The sequence below is a fragment of the Equus przewalskii genome, chromosome 19, assembly GCF_037783145.1.
Source record: "Equus przewalskii isolate Varuska chromosome 19, EquPr2, whole genome shotgun sequence".
In the NCBI taxonomy this organism is placed as follows: Eukaryota; Metazoa; Chordata; class Mammalia; order Perissodactyla; family Equidae; genus Equus; species Equus przewalskii.
The window spans coordinates 26,753,762-26,774,913 of NC_091849.1; the positions used below are offsets into that span (position 1 = coordinate 26,753,762).

Genomic DNA, 21,152 nt, shown 5'->3' on the forward strand with positions numbered 1-21,152 from the left:
TAATGCATAAGACAAGAAAAGAACATAAAAGGTATACCTGTTGGGAAGGAAGAAAAAAAACTTTCTTTGTTTGCAAATGATATTATTGTCTATGTAGAAAATCCCAAAGAATCAACAAAACCTCCTAAAACTAATAAGCAATTATAGTAAGGCTGCAGGGTGCAAGGTTAACAGAGAAAAGCCAATTGCTTCCCTATATACCAGCAATGAAAAATTGGAATTTGAAAATAAAAACACAACACCATTTGCATTAGCACCAAAAAAGAGAGAAATACTTAGGTATAAACCTAATAAAATATGTAGATCTGTATGACGAAAACTACAAAACTCTGATGAAAGAAATCGAAGAACTAAATAAATAGATATTCCAGGTTCATTGATAAGAAACTCAATATTGTTAAGACATCAGTTCTTCCCAACTCGATCTATATGTTCAATTCAATCATAATCAAAATCCCAATAAGTTGCTTTATGTATATTGATAAACTGAATCCAAGATTTATATGGAAAAACAAAAGATCCAGAATAGCCAACACAATACTGAACAAAGTTGGAAGTCTGACACTGTTCAACTACAAGACTTACTGTAAAGCTTCGGTGATCAAGAGAGTATGGTATTGGAGAGAGAATAAACAAATAGATCAATGGAACAGAACAGAGAGCCCAAATACAGACCTTCACCAATACGGTCAACTGATATTTGACAAAGGAGCAAAGACTCTTCAATAGAGAAACAATGGTCCTTTTAACAAATGATTCAGGAACAACTAGACATCCACATGCAAAAAAAAAAAAAACGAGTCTAGACACAGACTTTACATACGTCACAAAAATTAACTCAAGTAGATGATAGACCAGACCTAAATGTAAAACATAAAACTTCTCTAGATAAAATAGGAGAAACTCTAAGTGACCTTGGGCTTGGTTTTGATTTTTTTAGATACAACACAGAGTATGATCCATGAAAGAAAAAATTGATGAGTTGGACTCCATTAAAATTAAAATCTTCTGCTCTGTGAAAGACGCTATGAACAGGATAAAAAGATAAGCCACAAACTGGAGAAAATATTTGAAAAACGCATATCTGATAAAGCACTGGCATCCAAAATATACAAAGAACTCTTAAAAATTAACAATGTGTAAATAACCCAATTAACAAATGAGCAAAAGATCTGAACAGACATCTCATCAAAGAAGGCACACAGATGGAAAATAAACATATGAAAAGACTTTATATCATATGTCTTCAAGTAACTGTAAATTAAAAAACAATGAGGTATCACTATACACATTTAGAATGACTAAGATCCAAATAACTGACAACATCAAATGTTGTTGAGGATGTGGAGAACAGGAACTCTCATTCATTGCTGCTGGGAATGCAAAATAGTACAATCACTTTGGAAGACAGTTTGGCAGTTTCTTACAAAGCTAAACAAAGTCTTACCATATGATCCAGCAATTGCTTACCTTGGTATTTACCCAAATGCATTGAAAACTTACAACTACATAAAAACCTGTGCATGAATGTATATAGCAGCTTTATACATGATTGCTAAAATTTGGAAGCAACCAAGATGTCTTTTAATAGGCAAATAGATAAACAAATGGTGGTATACAGATACAATGGAATATTATTCAATGCTAAAAAGAAATGAGCTTTCGAGCCATGAAAAGACATGGAGGACCATTACATGCATATTACTAAACAAAAGAAGCCAGTCTGAAAAGGCTATATGCTGTATGATTCCAACTATTTGCTATTCTGGAAAAGGCTACAGAAAGAGTAAAAAGACAGATGGTTGCCAGGAACTAGGAGTGTGTATGAAGGATGGGTAGGTAGATCACAGGGGATTTTTAGGGCATTGAAACTATTCTGTATGATACTAAATGATGAATACATGACATTATGCATTTGTCAAAATCTGTAGATCTGTACAACAAAAAGAATAAATCCTAATGTAAACTATGGACAGTGTAAAATTTTCCATAATCATACTGTGTTTAAAACACAAAGTCCTGCTAGAGACAGGCCTCTATCTCATACAGCTGCTCTCCCTTTCAAGACTTTTGCCAGATTTGAAGCTGTGGGAGATAAGAGACTAAAAACTTCAAAATATCTGAGGGGCAGTACTGCATCTCCTACGATCTTCCAGAGCTGAAGAGGCAGACATTTGCCAGCTTCTCAAAAAAAAAAAAGCTCAAGCAATTCAAGGAACAAGGACAAACTAGAGGGAGTAAAGATGAGAAGACTTAAACAGCGTGATTAGTCAACCTGATCTAATTGATATATCTAAAACAATGCATACAACAGTGGTAGAATGCATATTATTTCCAAATGTACATGGAACACATATCAAAATAGAGCATATATTGAGCCATAAACCAAATTTCCAAGGATTTAAGTTATGTAGTCTATACTTTCACATCACAGTGGGTTAAATTATAAAACAATGAAAAAAATATGTCTAGAAAAATCTCTAAATGCTTGGAAATTAAGCAACAAACATATTTCTAAATAACTTTTGGGCCAAATAAGAAATCAAATGGAAAATAAAAATTATGTAGAACTGAATGATAATAAAAATGCAACATTAAAAATGGTGAGATGCAGTTAAAGCGGTGCTCAGAGGAAAATGTATGTCTCTAAAAGTACGTTAGAAAGAAAAGGCTGAAAATCAAATATTTAAGTTTCCATCTCAAGAAGCTAAAAAGGAGCAAATTAATTCTAAGAAAGTAAAAGGAAGGAAATACTAAAAATAAATGCAAATATCCATTAAAATGAAAATAAATGTGCAATAGAAAAAATCAATGAAACAAAAAGTTAGTTCTTTGAAAAGATTAATATAGTCATTAAATTTCTAGCAAAATGATTTTAAAATGGAGAAAACACAAATTACCAATATTAGCACAAAAAGATAGTAAGACGATATCAACACATTTATGCCAACAAAGTTAACAATTTAGATGAAATGTGTGAAAAATGTAATATGCCAAAGCTGACACAAGAGCAAATAGAAAATCTAATCCATACTATATCAGAGATATGAAATCTCTAATATGAAATTTTTTCTACGAGGAAAAGATTAGGTCCATATAGCTCCACTGGTGAATTCTTCCAAATATTTAAGACAGAAATAATACAAACTGTACACCAAAACTTCCAGATAATATATAAAGAGAGAAAATTTTCCTAGCTTATTTGATGAAATCAGTATGATGCTGATAGCAAAACTTGACTAGGACATTGCAAAACAAGAAAATTACAGGTCAATATATATCAGAGAAATAGATGAAAAATACTAAATAAGATATTAGCAAATTTAATCCAGCAACATATTAAAAGAATAATCTATCATGACCACATGGAATTTATTCTATAAGTGTAAGATTGGCTTAACATGTAAAAATCAATACACTGAGCACACTAAACACCAAAGAAAGAAAAATTATGTGTACACCTCAGTAGGTGCAGAAAAATCATTTAATAAAGTTCAGTCCCCCATTCATGATTACAACTTATGCAAACCAGGAATAAAAGGTATCTTCTTTAATCTGATAGAGTACCTAGAAAAAAACCTATAGCTAGCTTTATAAGCAATGATAAAATACTGAAAGCTTTCTTCTCTGAGATTAGGAAAAGACAAGAGTGTCCACCATCACAACCACATTTAGCATTGTATTGGAGGTTCTAAGCAGCAGTATAGGCCAAGAAAAAGTACAAAGACTAGAGAGAAAGAAGTAAAATCATCATTAATCACGTATGGCGTGATAGCATACATAGAAATCCAAATTATCCACAAACTATTATCAGTAAGTAAATTTAGCAAATTTACTGTATATAAAAAGGATATACAAAAACAAATGGCATGTCTCCACACTAACAATAAACATTTAAAAAATGAAATTTAAAAAGAAGTACCATTTACAATAGCATTGATAAATGATATATGCAGCAACTAATCTTTTAAAACAACACTTCTACACTGAATACTACTAAACATTGTTGAGAGAAACTAAAGACCTAAGTGAACGGAAGAATCTACCATGATCCTGGCGAGAAAGATCCAATTTTGCTAAAATAGCAATTCTCCCCAAACTGACCTATAGATTCTATGCATTGGCAAACAAAATACTAGCAGGTTTTCTGGGGTGGGCAAAGGGGGGTAGGAATTGACAATCAATTCTGAAATTTACATTGAAATAAAATTATTAAAAATCCAGAATAGCTAAGGCAATTGGAGTAAGAAAAACAAAACGAGAGGCCCTTTATTATCAGGTGCTATTACTTATTTTAAAGTTATGGAAATTAAGACAATGTGGTATTGGTGTAAAATCAGACACGTAGACCAATGGGATAGAATAGAGAGTCTAGAAAAAAAACCAATTTCATATACAGTTCTCTGTTTTATGACAAGAAGACATTGCAATTCAGTGGGGAAAAGATTGACTTTTCAATAAATAATACCAGATCAACTGAAATCAGATAAGAAAAAAGTGAGTTCAATCTCTATCTCACGTCACACATAAATTCAAGATATAGACTTAAATATTAAAAGTAAAACACTAAGACTTCTGGGTGAAAAAATAGGAGCTTCATGACTCTAGTGTAGGCAAATATTTCTGAAGTGGAATGCAAAAAGGCACTAATCATAATGATTGAAAAAATTGTCTTTATCAAAATTAACATCTTCAAACTCAAAATTACGAGAGCTAAAGGTGTGCCACAACCTGGAAGAAGATATTTGTAACATATATATCTGTCAAAGGACTTGTATTTACAATATATAATGAACCACAAATCAATTAAAAAAGATTGGCACCCAACCCAATTTTTTAAATGGGAATAAGCATATGGAAAGGTGTAAAATATCATCAGTCATAAAAAAATACAAGTTAAAAATCACAAAGAACTATCACTACATCCTGACCTGAATAGCTAAAATTAAGATAACTAACAATACCCAGCATTGGCTGCACTATGAAGCAACCAGAAGCCTCATACATTGTTGTCAGCAGTGTAAGCTGGTACAACCATTTGGAAAACTGTTTAGGAGCATCTAATAAAGTTAAACATTCCATATATCCTATGACCCAGAAATTCTATCTATCTATCTACCTACCTACCTACCTACCTACCTATCTATCTTATAAATGAGTATTTGTGTTCACATGAAGCCCTGCACAAGAAGGTTCAGTGCTTTTTATAAGAACCCCCAAATAGAAACACTCCAAACGCCCATCAAGATTAGAATGGATAAGTAAATTGTGGTATATCCATAAAATGGAAGTCAACGCAAAGGAACAAATTACTTTTACACAGAAATATATAGATGAGTCTCAAAGACGATACTGAGCAAAAGAAGCCAGACATAAAAGTTCAGACTCTACCAAAACCCCAATGGCATTTTTCACAGAAATAGAACAAACAATCCTAAAATTTGTATGGAACCACAAAAGACCCTGAATAGTCAAAGCAATCTTGAGAAAGAAGAATAAAGCTGGAGACATTATGCTCGCCAATTTCAATCTATATTACAAACCTATAGTAATTGAAACAGTATGGTATTGACATGAAAACAGACACATAGATCAATGGAACAGAATCGGGAGCTCAGAAATAAACCCATGTGTATATGGTAAGTTATTTTATGACAAAGGTGCCCAGAATATACAATGGGTAAAGGATAGGCTCTTCAATAAATGATGTTGGGAAAACTGGGCAGCCACATGCAAAAGAAGGAAACTAGACTGCTATCTTACACCATACACAAAAATCAACTCAAAATAGATTAAAGAATTGAATATAAGGCCTGAAACATAAAACTCCTAGAAGAAAATGTAGGGGGTAAGTTCCTTGACATTAGTCTTGGTGGTGATTTTTTGTATTTGACACCCAAAGCAAAGGCAACAAAAGGAAAAATAAACAAGTGGAATTACATCAAACTAAAAAGCCTCTGCACAGCAAAGGAAATCATCAACAAAATGAAAAGGCAACCTACTGAATGGGAGAAAATATTTGCAAATCATATATCTGAATAACAGTTAATCTCCCAAATATATAAAGAATCCACATAACTCAATAGCAAAAAACAAAATAATCTGATTAAAAAATGGGCAGAGGACCTGAATAGACATTCTTTCAAAGAAATACAGATGACCAACAGATACATGAAAAGATGTTCAACATCACTAATCATCAGGGAAACGCAAATCAAAACCACAGTGAGATATCACCTCACACCTGTAAGAATGGCTATTATCAAAAAGACAAGAAATAACAAGTGTTGGTGAGGATGTGGAGAAAAGTACACTATTGGTGGGAATGTAAACTGGTGCAGCCATTGTGGAAAACAGTATGGGGGTTCCTTGAAAAATTAAAAATAGAACTACCATATGATTCAGCAATCCCACTTCTGGGTATTTTGTCCAAAGAAAATGAAAACACTGACTTGAAAAGATATATGCACCCCTGTGTTCATTGAAGCATTATTTACAATAGCCAAGATATGGAAACAACCTAAGTGTCCATTGATGGATGAATGGATATAGAAGATGTAGTATATATATATATATATATATATATATATATATATGCACACAATGGAATATTATTCAACCATAAACAAGAATGAAATCTTACCATTTTGACAACATGCATGGACCTTGAGGGCATTATTCTAAGTGAAATAAGTCTAACAGAGAAAGACATATACCATATGATCTCACTTATATGTAGAACCTAAAAAAAATAAAAACACATAAAAACTCATAGATATGGAGAACAGATTGGTGGTTACAGGAAGTGGGGGGTGAGCAAAATGGATGAAGGAGGTCGAAAGGTACAAACTTCCAGATATAGAATAAATAAGTCACGGGGACGTAACGTACAGCATGATTACTATAATTAACAATACTGTATTATTATTTGAAAGTTGCTGAGAAAGTAGATCTTAAAAGTCCTCCTCATAGGAAAAAAAATTTTGTAACTATATATAGTGATGGACGTTAACTAGACTTATTGTGGTGATCCTGTCACAATGTATACAAATATTGAATCATTATGTTGTACACGTAAAACTAATATGATGTTATATGTCAATTATACCTCAATAAAACAACATTAGTCAGAGAAATTAAATAGTGGTGATAATTGCACAACTTTGTAAATATATCAAAACCCCCTGAATTGTAAAAGGCTAAATTTTATGATATGTGAATTATATCTCGATAAAAGACACAATGAAAAAAATTAAGCCAGAGATAAAATCTTGCTGGCAAAATTCAAAAAAAATTCACAAAAAGAATGCAGGTTCTATTTGATTCAATGAACATGAAGTCGAAAAACAAATGACAGTGTGTATAGTGAAAGAGTTCAGAGCAGTGGCTAACTTTGGGAAGGTATCAAATGAGAAGGAGCAGGGGGGAACAGATGGTGGTTACACAGGGATGTAAACTTGTAAAATTAATTAAGCTGTACACTTAAGATTTGTGTACCTTACTGTATGTACCTTATACCTTAATAGAATAGAAAGGAAAAGAAATAACAACATTGAAAGAGTAAAATATATTTGAGTACCAAACTAGAAATGATTCCAAATGGTGTTGTCTTGAATTCTAAGAAGCTTCCCATTCCAGCAGGAAGCTTTGAATCACCACACTCCTACAGCTATCCAATTCATATCCATTGGAATCATATACAAATTATCCTTTATCACTCTGCTTTTTCATTCTTCCTATCATACTCAGGAAACTTTGGGTATCTTTCCCCATTGTCTGATTGTATGTTGGCACAATTATTTTTGAAACGGGCAAAATGTGGTATTTTCAGAAAACAAAAGATTTTCTTTTCTCTGAAATGTAACATCCAAAAAGGAAAATAGCTATTTAAAAGTAATTGACAAAAAGATGCCTCCAAGGGTCGCCGAAATAGCTCAGTTGGGAGAGCGTTAGACTGAAGATCTAAAGGTCCCTGGTTCAATCCCGGGTTTCGGCAGGCGCGTCACCATTTTGTAAATCCTGTGGCAAAACGCGGTTCTCCGCCTACACAGTGAAGTTCTTTCACAACTTCCAGTAATTCCTTGAGGTAAAGAGAAACTTATTCAGTGCTTTATTTCGTGTGCACTTATATATTGTTAAATGCATCTCTAAGAATCAGGGCATAAGCACTTTCAATTCTCCGTTGAATTACCTCAGTTTCTGCCTTCACTTAGTTTTTGGCCTTATAAATCCTTAAATTCTTGCGAGAACTGTGAATCTTGTACGAAGTTTTGCTTATTCTATACAGCACTTTTAGTGGTTTTCAGCTACAGGGATGGTCCTAATGCCTGGCTAGTCATTTAACTGTTCAGAGAAGCAAGAGACGACAGCTTAAACAAAAACTGAATTTTAGGAGTATTTATTACGATTATGTGGGATGATATGTATATAAACACAGACTCATATATATGCTGTAAAATAAAATAGGCGTTGTTAATATTGATTTACTATTTTTCCTGAGACACTGCTAGGTAATTAATTAACAGAATCTAATCCGGAATATAACGAATATTTTGAAAATCTCCTACAAGACGTTTGTGGTAGATGTTGCGGGTTTGTATTGCCTATGCTTGAATATGCATAGAATATTTTGGGGATGATAAACAAGAAGCTGAGAACTCTGACAGTCTCTGGGGAGGATATGGAAGTAGTGGGGGTCTAAGATAGGTGGAGATCACTGTTCATTCTAGACCGTTGTGTACAGTCAAAGAAGGACAGATCTTTTATTGACCCCTTCTTTTGGTCCGGAATATCTGCTAGTAATGTTCACACACAGTATTTCATTTTAAAATAGGATAAAAAAATAATGCAATTCTTGGATCTGGGACCTTCACTTTACCAGGGAACGCGATTGAAGGTGGGGGTGGGGTGAGGACAATAGACCTAAATCTTAGGTTTCACCAGCTGGAAACGTGCTGATTCTTCTAGGAGCAGGTGCAGGATTCCTGCCAGCAGTGCTTGGTTTGAGTTACTAAAGGGAGAGCCAGTGCCCAGATTTGTGCCATCTTTCCATAAACCTCAGGACAGAGTCCAGGAAAGTCAGGGAGATGAGCCACCCTAGGGAGCTCCATTTGTCCGAAGAAGGAGTTAAGAGTAATCTTTTTGGTGTTAAAATTACATAAAAAACAAGCTTATTCTCTCAGGATGGCTTTACACGTGAACTTCAAGAGTTTGGAATGTACAAGGGATCCTCAAAAGCCGGAATATCGTTCATTGACACGAATAAAGAAGACATGTGACTGCAGAGGCCATGCCAGATAGATTGCTTTTACATGATTTTTGAACACCTGCAAGACTTTGCTCTTGAAACCCAGGGCAAGAGCCCTTGAAGACTAGAAGAATAAAAGGTCAAAGACTCTGGCGGGACTTAAATACTTTTAGAGTAACACTAGGAGCCTAACCTTTCTCCCTCGCACCAGCGTCGTTTCTAAAATCAAGAAAAGCATTACTTGTTTCGTTTAGCTTTAAATTAATATATGCGCTGAAAATTTACTAGTCATCAGTCAGCAGGAAAGTTCGAAAAATACAAAAGAAATAATACAACCCCAGGAACATGTAAAGGGAGATTTCCTGAGGCTGCAGGAGATGGCTTTCAACCTGTCTTCAGGTGATAAAACCAACAGTCTCACCAAGGACCAAAGAGCGCATCTCATTGACTCTCGCCTCCGCAACCCCGTGCTTGTATCCTTTAGTTGGCAAAGTGGAATTTGAGTGACACACAGAATGTGCTGTTGGCTGAGAATTTTAGTACTTAGCCAGGCGCCACCGCAATCGCTCCCTTCTGCAAGCCACCGCGGTCCTTTTCTACCGCCTTCAGAAAGCATACCAGATTTACTATGTCACTCCAGTACTGTTGGGACGCCCCTATTCCAACAGCGAGTATCGTTGCCGACGTCAACGCCTATGTTGTGACTCTAGAGATCCTGAGAACACGCGGCTCCTTTCTTCAGCCCCACTCGCCTTCCTTTCGGTTGCCTTGAACAAACTTGAAAATAGTAGGCAATAAAGTTACAAGTCGTTAAAGAGAAGTTTGCAATTTGCAATCCAGTACGGACACGCCTCTAAAAAGGGGAGGCTCCCTTCATCCACAATTGAAAATCCTGTTACAGTAAATTCTCCATAGAGAAATAAACTAGATTCAGTCTCTGCACAAAAATTTCTTCGTGGATTTTGTTGTCCAAATCCGAAGAATTGAAATACTGTATGTTCCTTATTGCCAGATAGATTGCTTTTACATGATTTTTGAACACCTGCAAGACTTTGCTCTTGAAACCCAGGGCAAGAGCCCTTGAAGACTAGAAGAATAAAAGGTCAAAGACTCTGGCGGGACTTAAATACTTTTAGAGTAACACTAGGAGCCTAACATTTCTCCCTCGCACCAGCGTCGGTGAATATGGCTTAAAGATCTCCCTGAGGGAGGCAGCAGAGAGGGGGAAGAAATATTCCCTTTATTTTTATTGACAAACACAAAAATGTCAACGAACTTACCAATTTATTAAAAGATAAAAGACGCTGCAGGTGGCCGGTTAGCTCAGTTGGTTAGAGCGTGGTGCTAATAACGCCAAGGTCGCGGGTTCGATCCCCGTACGGGCCAGTCTCGGGGTCATTTTGACCCCGGTGGGCGGAGTAGGCATCTCCAACTCAAGCCGCCTACACCCTAGATCTGCAACTGCTCTGAATCTTAAGGTAAGACGTTCTTCTTCTCTTAATGGGACAGGAAATTCCTGTGTTGCCGTTTTGTTTGTTATTATTTTAATAAAAAACATAGAAGCGCTGGGAAGAGTTTCTTGAAGAAAAGTGAGGGAGTAGTGTGTGCGCGAGGTGGGTATGTTTTAGGGAAGGGGGAATTTGGAAGAGTTACAAAACTGCCTGCTTAGTTTTCAGTGAAACTTCCGTAGACAATATTACTGTGGCTCCTTCAAAGAGTTTCAATAGAAAAAAGGAAGCAGGCTCAGGGTGACCATTGACTTGTTTAGAGCGGGGTGCTAACAGCAGCAATACACGGGGTTTGTTCCCAGTAACGTCTGTGCTTCATTCTTTGTCCTCGTCCCAGTCAATTTCCAAGGTAAATATCCGCTCCATCTGAAGTTGCCACTTGGCTTTCATGAAAACTCTTCTCTCCTTTTAGCTGTAAAGAGCAGGGAACTGAATGAGATGCTGTAAGAATCGCCAGCTCTCCTTTCCACCTTGTTCAAAGCCAGCCATGGACCACCGGAGGCAACGCGCTTTTGGCGCATCACTAGTTTCAGCCGCAGCGCCTCTGACAGCGCGCATTGGTAACTTTAACAAATTTATCTGCAAGGCAGAAAGAGGATACAAGCCACACGTTCGGAAATCGATCCACGTATGATGACACTCTTTTGGTCGAGTTTGAGGAATTCTCATCCGCTTGACAGTGATTGCCTCCTAACCTCCACCCCGCCTCCATGCAGAGAAATGAGGCCGGTCTGTTCAGCGAGGCCCCCCCAAACTTGCCACTGCCTACGTCTTCCTTTACACCCTCATTGTCTCCCGAGGTGTTTACTTTTTCAAATAAAAGGGATTCCCGTTGGTTCTCTTGTCTCCTGAGGGCCAGTTTCTCAACTCGCATATGTCCGGAAGACCGCGGGCCGGGCACGTGGGGGAGACGGCGGCGCTGAGTGGCATCGGCTGGCTTCAGGGCCGAGCTCTGCCTAAAGCGTCCAACCGAGGCGAAGAGCTTCTCGCACCCCGCGACCTCACAGCCCAACCTTTCTTGACTCAACATTTCCCCAGGAGATGTGCCTTTTCTTTTTGCTAGTAGCCATGTGAGGAAAGAGCCGTGCAGGATAGACCTCCATGAGTGATGACTCTCCTCAATGGGAAAAAATATTGATGCAGAAGGTACTGGTAGAAAAAAATTCCTGTTTATTTTTCTTTAAAGCTTCTTTGATTTTAAAACCTTCCTTCGAATGGTCTTTTTCAGCCAATCTCCTTTCTCAAGTTCGGGAAGAGATGAAAGTAGGAAGAAGAAAATCTTACAGGATGGCTCCTTTGATGTTTCTGAAGTCTCTTTCAGACTCGACTGACAGCCGATATGGGGCAGCGCCATAGAAGGTGAAGGATCAGTTCCAGGAAAATACATTCGAAGGACTCTAAGAATTGTTTCAACATCCTTTTGAAAAAAGTACTCACGAAGTGTGAAGGAAAAAGAGAGCCGAGCGAGCCAGCCAGGAGTCGAACCTAGAATCTTCTGATCCGTAGTCAGACGCGTTATCCATTGCGCCACTGGCCCGCACCTGTGAGAGCGGTGGTCAATATTCGTATTTTTATTACTATAGGCAGTTTGTACCATTCGGAGAAATGGTGTCTTTTTTGTTTTTTTTTAGACATGGATTAGGACCAAAAAGTATTCTGATTCTGGGAAAGAATTATTTATTTTTTTGATTTGTTTGCATAATATACATTTAACTAGGTTTTTTTCTTGTTTTTTTTTTTTTTTAAACAGTGCTTAGTCTTAGTTATTCTCTAACTCCAAGCATTGGAAACTTGTTTGGTACTTAGTAGCTGCTTTCGTTGTTTGAACAAATCTCCATGGACTCAATTATCTGTTGCCTGTCCCTCACTCTATTTTACACCCTCTCTTTCCTCCTTATCCAGCTTATGTTAATTATTAATATATTATATTCCTTATTCATTATAATAAATATATAACTAATTTAATAATTAATTAATTAAAATATAATTATTTATTATAATAAAATTATATTAATTTTGAGGTCTTCATTACTTTTTTCCCCAGAATATTCATCTACCCACAACATGCAATAAACACAAAATGCAATAAGCAGGCAAGGATTCTATAGAAGTATATCTTTTAAGAATCATATATGACAAAGAAACTTAGAAACTAGGAACTCATTTACTAACAGAGGAAACTGGCTTAAAATTTACCTAGCTGTTCAAAGTAGGCAAAATAGGGGAAAACGCAAAAGTGCCTACAAAAGAGGGGTTTAGCACGTTGAGAAGGAGAAAGAGATTTCATATGGACTTGAAAATCAAGGCAAAGTCAGAAGTCAAAATATATCCTCTCCTGTGTCTCAATTTCCTCCTTTGCATAAAGCACTTCAAAGAGCACTTGGCAAATACGATGGAGTATTATCCTCAATTGTTATGGCTCTAACCAGCCTCCGATGTCAGGACAAATACTAAGATTGCTGCCTAAGACTGCTTTAAGGAAGCTGCCGGCTCTGAATAATCAGAAAGGGAAGCTGTTCCCAAGATTTTCAACGTCTCCTCTGTTCTCTTTGCTGCTTTGATCGGACACTCCTATCAAATTTAAAAGTTTCATCTCAACGGAGCTAGCATGTTTGAGGGCGCTCGAAACCCGGAGCTCCGTCAGGACAATGGGGAGACTGGGTTCAGGAGGTTCAGACACCCGGACAACGAAAGGGAATGAGGAAACTCACAACTGGCTGGTGCCTGCCCTCCTGAAATATTCGGGTTTTAAATCGGAACTGCCGCCTAACAGGTTTCTCTGCATGCTGGGAGGAATTAAATTTTGCCGAAGTTTCAAACTGTGGAACAGAAAATGAGAACGCTGTGAGCAGGATTTGAACCTGCGCGGGGAAACCCCATTGGATTTCGAGTCCAACGCCTTAACCACTCGGCCATCACAGCCTCAGGTGCAAGGTCTTGCACTCAACGGACTGAAGACAAGTACGGGTCATTTGCCATGTATCGTGAAAGTGGGACCACTGATTCTTGAGTGCCCCCAAGAAAATCTTCTCCAACCCCAAGCTTGCATATTTCACTTAATGACAATTTCAACTTTTCAGATACTTAGGCGAAAAACCTTGGCAACATCCTTGACTTCAACTATTCTTTCATTCTTCACATGTGAGGGAGTTCTCTCGGCTCTACCTTCAAAATCCAGATCTGAAAAACTTCTCACCACTCCAACGACTGCTACCCCGGTCCAAGACATCTTCATCTCTAACATGGAATACCTATTGCAAATATCTCTTAATACAAAACATTCTATGAAAAGCAGAGATCTTTTTGAACCTAAAAAGCTTTATGGCATAGCTTTGCTCAAAACTCAATAGTATCTCCTCATTTCATCAGAGTAAGTGCCGAAGTCCTCGTCTGGCCTGTAGGGTTGTTTGTGCTCTCATTTCTCTGGCTGCACTCCTTGCTCACTCTTCTGCAGTTACTTTTGTCCTTCTTGTTCTTTTTTGTATGTATCGGGCACATTGCTGTTTCAGGGCACCTGCACTGACTGTTCCCCCTGCTGGGAATACTCTTACTTTGAAGTATGTATGATTCAGTCCCTTACCTACTTCAGGTCTTTTCTCAAATATCATCTTATCAGTGAAACACAGCCTGAACGTTATATGTAAAACTATAAGCTTCCCTCACGCCAATGCTCCTCCCCATTCTTTGCTTTGTTTTTCTCCACATTACTTATGATCATTTAATGTGCTATATAACATTAATTTTGTGTATTGCCTTTCTCCTCCATGAGAATGCAAACTCCATGAGGGCGGGGATTTTTGCCTGTTTACTGCTAGATTTTCAGAACCTAGAAGAGTGTCTGGCACATGGGCAACATTCAATAAATATTTGTTGAAAATGCATGAAATAGGTTTCAAAATCCCATTGTGCAGAGGAGGAAATGAGAGCCAGATAGGTTATTGAGTTTCCCAGGATCACAACATCATAAAACTGAAACTGAAATCCAGATGTTCAGATTTCCTGCCTAGAGATCATTCTACTCTTCCAGAGATGGCTTAGGGGAGAGGGTGGGATTGAGGGGGAGGATGGGAAAGTAATGTTGGCTGAATTGAGGAAAGAGGGAAAACTATAGGGAAAGTGGGGTGGTCTTGCTACCAAACCAAACAGCTTCCTGCACAAGAACTGTACATCCGACTAGAATTTTTCTGACACCTACATTCAAGGGCCATCATCTGTATAATTTGTCTCAGGGAACATTGCCTTGATGTCAGTACCATTGTTCATACCCACTCCCTTAAATGAAAAAATTCAACCCTCCCTTTTGTCCTAAAATGTGCATTTCCCCATTTCCCCCAGGGCTGCAGTACCAACAGCAAGCATAACATTTGTATTTGCTATCTCTGGTTACTCTCCATGTCCTCAGAGTCTCCTCATACCTGACTTTCTCTGCCTCTCCCTACACAGGGGAAATCAGGCTCATAGTCTATGCCTAGTTTCACTCTCTTAATATCTGTGTCTTTCACAGACCTGTCTTTCCTCTAGAAAACTGCAGTAATGAGGACACATTAGCCTCAGATACACATGGGTTAAGATACTGGCTCCAAATTTTAAAACTTGTTTGATGTCAAGCAAGTTATTTAACCTCTCCACTCTTCAGCTTCTATATCTATAAAAGAGGTAAAAGACTTAAATAACAATAACATCTAGCCCTCAGGCTTGCTTGTTAGTTTATATGAAAAAATCATTCAATATTTTGTTTAATAGCTGGTAATAAATTGTAGCTATTACTATTGCTCTAGCCATTTCTTTCTCATTATTAGTTTCAACAACATGACATTTGAAGGGGATCAGAATATGCCATCCCAAAATATGCCACTTTAGCAGAAGGATGATTTTCAGCTGAAAGTAATTGAGAAAAAGCAAACACAGGAAGGGCTCTCTGTCCTCCTCCTAGCTGCTAAAAGCAGGGCATAAATTTCCTTTTGTGAAGGTGCTCCTCTCCCATCTTTCATACCAGGAGAAGAACAACCCTTATCATCAGAGATGGAAAGTCAGCACCAGGATGAGTCTGCACAGCGTCTTACTAAAATTACCCTTGTCTTCTATTTGCTTCCCCATGTATTTACCTTCCCACAATTATTGTCCCTAAAAGCCCAAATTCCCCTTTTCTTTGTCTAGTCACATCTCTACAATTTATCACCCTTTGTTAAAATCATATAAAAGCTTTCAAGTCTAACTGCTTCTTTGGGTTTTCACTTCTTTTCTATGAAGCTTTCTTGTACATAAAATTGAAATAAAAAATGATAACGTCAATAAAATTTGTAAACTTTTTCTCCTGTTAATATACCTTTTGTCAGTTTAATTAGTAGGTCCCAGCTACAAATCTAAGAGACTAGAGGAAAATTTTTCTTCCCCTACACTTGGAAATTGCAAAGATCAGGGCTTTGGGAACTTGAAGAAATTATACCCATGACAAATAGGCTATTAAGGAATCAGCATATAATGTGGAGGCTGGAGTACTCATGTTTGAATCATAACTCACATACTAGCTCCACACTTAGGCAAAATAAGTTGAGACACTGCAAGCTTCAGTGTCTCAACTTGTAATTAGGAAAATATGATTTCAATCTTCTTAAATTTGTTACGTCTTGTTTTGTGGCCTAACATATGATCTATCCTGGAGAATGTTCCTTGTGCACTTGAGAAGAATGTGTGTTCTGTTGCTTTTGGATGGAATGTTCTGTATATACCTGTTAAATCCATCTGGTCTAACATGTCATTTAAGGCTGATGTTTCCTTATTGATTTTCTGTCTGAATGATCTATCCTTTAATGTAAGAGGGATATTAATGTCCCCTATTGTTATTGTGTTGCTGTCTATTTCTTTCTTTAGATCTGTTAATATTTGCTTTACACACAGATGCTCCTCTGTTGGGTGCATAAATATTTACAAATTCTATATCCTCTTATTGAATTGACCCTTTTATCATTATGCAATGCCCTTCTTTGTCTTTTATTACAGTTTTTGTTTTAAAGTCTATTTTATCTGATATAAGTATAGCTACCCCAGCTTTCTTTTGTTTTCCATCTTCCTGGAATATCTTTTTCTACCCCTTTACTTTCATCTGTGTGTATCCTTACATCTGGAGTGAGTCTCTTGTAGGCAGCATAGTGATGGGTTTTGTTCTTTTATCCATTCAGCCACTCTTGTCTTTTGATTAGAAAATTTAGTTTCTTTGCATTTAGAGTGATCATTGGTAGGTAGATACCCACTGCCATTTTGTAAATTGTTTTCTGGCTGTTTTGTAGTTCCTCTGTTCCTTTCTTCTTCTCCTGCTCTCTTCTTTTGTGGTTTGATGACTTTCTTTAGTGGTATGCTTAGATTCCTTTCTCATCATCTTTTATGTATCTACCACAGGGTTTTGCTAAATCAGGAGAATAATATCTTCCTCAGAGAATCATGGTAAAGGTTCAGTCTTAACAACAGTATCCATTGGATGCCTATTATGTACTAGGCATATGCAGTGCAATGTGGACTCATGGATGAATGAAACCAGACACTGCTCCCACCCTCATGCAACTTACCACATTCCAGTGAGAAAGACAGACATTAATCATGTTATCTCACTGATAAATGTAAAACATTCAAGGAAAGAAAATACATAGTACTATGAAGAATATGGGACTTTCACTTAGGGATTTTAAGGAAGTCTTTCCAGAAAAAGTAGAGATCTAAGACCAACTGAGATCTAAGCATGAGCAAGAGATAACTGTGCAAAGAGGTAAGCACAAAACTTTTCAGCTAGAGAGGACCTCATGTGCAAAGTCCAGTGGTAGGAGAGAAACTGATTGCCTGGAGGCCCACACCTATGGAACATAGACTGCAAAAGACAGTGAGCTGTGACATGCGGATGGAGAAGTACCTAAGGGTCGGGATTGTGGGCAGTTACATATAATGAATGTTGTAGAATACAACATCTATAAAATGTATAGTATATATCAGACTCCTAAAATGCTAGTTTCTCTTTCCTCTTCCCTTTACCCAGCCAAAATATTCAGAATATGAGATCTAATGTGACTTAACCTCTAATGAAAAGCCAGTTAAATTTCCCCCAATAAGTTTGGAAGAATTCATATCAGAAGGAGCGTGGGAATCCTCCTGGTCCATTGACGGGAACCTTGGCAAATTCTAAGCGCTGGCTCCCCACCCGGAGATCCCAGTCTCTGTCGCCCCCGTGTGGTCACTTAGCGCAGGAGCTGATGTTAACTGAGTTTGACACTAGGGAAAAAGACAAAGCAATTTCCCTGAACGTGGGTTAGGAAAGTGCAAGCATCCTCCTTCTAGCGTTATGTCCATTCCAGAAGAAAAACTGTCCCTGTTAAATTCTTGATTTTTAGCAAAATACGTTATGAAACACAAACAACTCACGAAACTTTTAAACCCTTTCTTATTTCCGCGCGTACACTAAACTAATTTCAGGGATGGTCAGGATCCTTCCTTTCATCCGGGGCGATCTCCGCCTGCTGGGCGCCACTTCGAGTGGAGCTGGATGCTCGATGCTGAGTTCCGGGAGAACGCCGTATTGAATCCATTGAAGAGGAGGCTGCAGGCCACGAGTGAGCGCCCGGAGGCGGCCCTGGGGCTGCGGAGCGTGGTGGGGGGCGGGGTGCAGGTCCGGCCCAGCGCCGGGCTCAGCCCACCGCCGCAGCCCAAGGCGCGCCAGCATTTCCCACTGTGCGGGGAACGCACTCGAGCTGATCAAGCCCCACGGAGAAACAAGTCCCAGCAGATCCGTCTGGGGGTGGTGGGAAAGGGAGAACGGTGGTCCTGAAAATGAAAGTAAAAGTCTCCTTCGCCCAATACAGATCCTCGGGGAGGTCTTGGGGGCGGGAATCTCTCCTTATTCAGTCCTCCACCCCCCTTCTCCTCTCCACAACGCTTCTTCCCCTTCCACGCCTGATGATTTTGGAAATATCGTATGGTACTACTACTACTACTAATGCTAATTACCAGAGAAGGCTGTTGACACTCGGTGGCCGTCGCGGCTCAGTTTCGAGACGGAGCACTTTTCTTTCGTTGAAGTTCGTGAGAAAGTCACTTCGCGGAAACCCACGCGTCCCGCTCTCGGGATTCCAAGGGAGCCAGTCCCCCGGCGCAGCACAGGTGGGGTCCTCTGCCGTGGACGCCTCCTCCGGTTGACACCACTCGGGCCCCTCAGCCTTTCCAGGCTGCGGAGGCCGAGTGAAAGGAGAAAGAGGGGCCCCGCGATGTGCAGGGAGGGGTGGTGGGGAGACGCCGGCTTCAGAGCACGTGGCGTCAGGACAGCTTCCATTTTAAATTCCTGGACCTCAAAAGGAGCACACAGGTTCGTGTAGGTTTTTAAGTCTGGGACTGCAAAAAGAAGGTGCAGATTTGTATCTAAATGGAAGTGGAAAGACTCAAGCAACACATAAAAGAAACATGTTTCCGCCCGGTTTCGAACCGGGGACCTTTCGCGTGTTAGGCGAACGTGATAACCACTACACTACGGAAACCCGGTTCTCAATGTTTGGAAGTAAATGTTCCTTGATGTCTTAGGTCTTTTGCTTGCAGAAGAATTTACATTTATTGAAATCAGCAATATCATCTACCAACAGAGATGCGTTCGCTAAATATTTCCGCTGTAATGATCAAAGCAGTCTGTCTAGAACAGCCAAAAAATTGGAAACTGCCCCAGTACCCTTGAAGCCTTCCTAGAGAAAATGACACCAGATCTGAGACTTAACACATGAAAAGAACTGTGTAAGTTGTATAGAGGTTAGAAAGAGAATTTTGTCATGAGAAACTGAATGGAGTGGGCCTGGTCTTTGAGGGAAAATCCAAGGATCTGAAGCAGGGCATGGAAAGAAATGAGACTAAATGATAAGATGTGGGCCAGATCAGAAGGAAGAAGGAATGTTCTTTCCAAAGCAGGTATATTTTAATCTGAAAGTGATTGAGGGACTGGAGACTAACCTTCAATTCCTGGAGTGTAGATATCGTCAGGGAAGTGTTTTTGTTTTTGTTTTTAAATCAAGATGTAACTTACATACATTAAAGTGCACTAATCTTAAACTCAATAAAAAAATATGACATCAACTCATAGATTCAATGAGCTCAGCAAATGACAAGCAGGATAAACATAAAGAGAACTATAACTAGCCAAATTATGTTGAAATGCTTGAAAACTGAAGATTAAAAATATCTTAAAAGCAACTGGAGAGAAAAGATAATGCATTTTAGGTTAAACAAAAGATAAATTGAATAATAGAAATTAATTCAAAGGAAAGCAGAAAAGGAAGAACAATGAACAAGTAGGACAAATGGAAAACAACATGATGATTGACTTAAACCCGAATATAAATAATTGCTTTTGATGTAAATAGGATAAACACTTTATTAAAACACGCAGAGATTGGCAGGCAAGATAGTAAAATAAAATAAAGAAAAACAGGAGCCAACTGTGTCTTGCTTACAAGAGACATTTGAAAAACAAGACAACAAGTTGAAAGTAAAGTGGTGGGGAAAGACAGACCACGGAAACACCAACTATTAGAAAGCTGGTGTGGATATTTCAACATCAGACAGAGTAAAATTCAAGGTAAAAAGTAAGACCAAAGATAAAGAGGAATATTTCATAATGATAAGATGATCAATTCATAGAGAAGGCATATTAATTCTTATATGAAGTAAAACTAGGAAAACTAAAATGAGAAATAGAACAATCACAATTATGGTTGGTGATTTTAAAGACCCCTTTGACTAACAGATGAGAAGTTGAAAGAAAATGGGAAATAAGTAGGGATACAGAAGACTTGAACCATAGCTGTTAACCCATCAACTTGATCTGATTGGCATTTATAAAACACCACACCCAACTACTGCAAGAATACACATTATTTTCAAGTGTATATGAAAAATTCACCAAAACAGGGCCATCAAGCAAGTCTCAATACATTTTAAAGGATTAAAATAATGTTTAAAAATGTTTTCTGACAATAACAGAATTAAACTACGAATCAACAACAAAAAGATAACTAGAAAATTCTCATATACTGGGAAACTTCAGCATTGCAGTTCTAAATAACCCACAAATCAAAGTAAAAGTACAATAGAAATTAGAAAATATTTTGAACTGAATGAATGAAAGTACAATATGCAATTAAAGCAGTGCTTAGAGGGAAATATATAGATTTAAATGCATATACTAGAAAAAGAAGAAAGGTTTAAGATTGGGAAATTTTAAGGAGGAAATGATGGTTTGTATTTTAAACCAGAGACTTTGTCTGCTGTGCTGAGAATGGCTTCAGATGGCCAATCTTGTAGATAAGAACAGGAGGAGGCTGCTGCAGATTGTAGTGAAGAAGAGATATTGAAGACACAAATAGGGACCAGTAGAA

The 21,152-nt window shown here is 38.0% G+C and overlaps 5 non-coding genes across 5 annotated transcripts; 2 read left to right on the forward strand and 3 right to left on the reverse strand.

Annotated features, from left to right (window-relative positions):
* Nucleotides 1-7,923: 7,923 nt before the first annotated feature.
* Nucleotides 7,924-7,996, forward strand: TRNAF-GAA (transfer RNA phenylalanine (anticodon GAA)). Its single transcript has one exon. It is a non-coding gene; the product is annotated as a tRNA-Phe (tRNA).
* Nucleotides 7,997-10,559: 2,563 nt separating this feature from the next.
* TRNAI-AAU (transfer RNA isoleucine (anticodon AAU)) lies at nucleotides 10,560-10,633 on the forward strand. Its single transcript has one exon. It is a non-coding gene; the product is annotated as a tRNA-Ile (tRNA).
* Nucleotides 10,634-12,219: 1,586 nt separating this feature from the next.
* Nucleotides 12,220-12,292, reverse strand: TRNAR-ACG (transfer RNA arginine (anticodon ACG)). Its single transcript has one exon. It is a non-coding gene; the product is annotated as a tRNA-Arg (tRNA).
* Nucleotides 12,293-13,595: 1,303 nt separating this feature from the next.
* On the reverse strand, nucleotides 13,596-13,677 carry TRNAS-CGA (transfer RNA serine (anticodon CGA)). Its single transcript has one exon. It is a non-coding gene; the product is annotated as a tRNA-Ser (tRNA).
* Nucleotides 13,678-19,195: 5,518 nt separating this feature from the next.
* On the reverse strand, nucleotides 19,196-19,268 carry TRNAV-AAC (transfer RNA valine (anticodon AAC)). The gene has a single exon. It is a non-coding gene; the product is annotated as a tRNA-Val (tRNA).
* Between the last annotated feature and the right edge of the window lie 1,884 nt (nucleotides 19,269-21,152).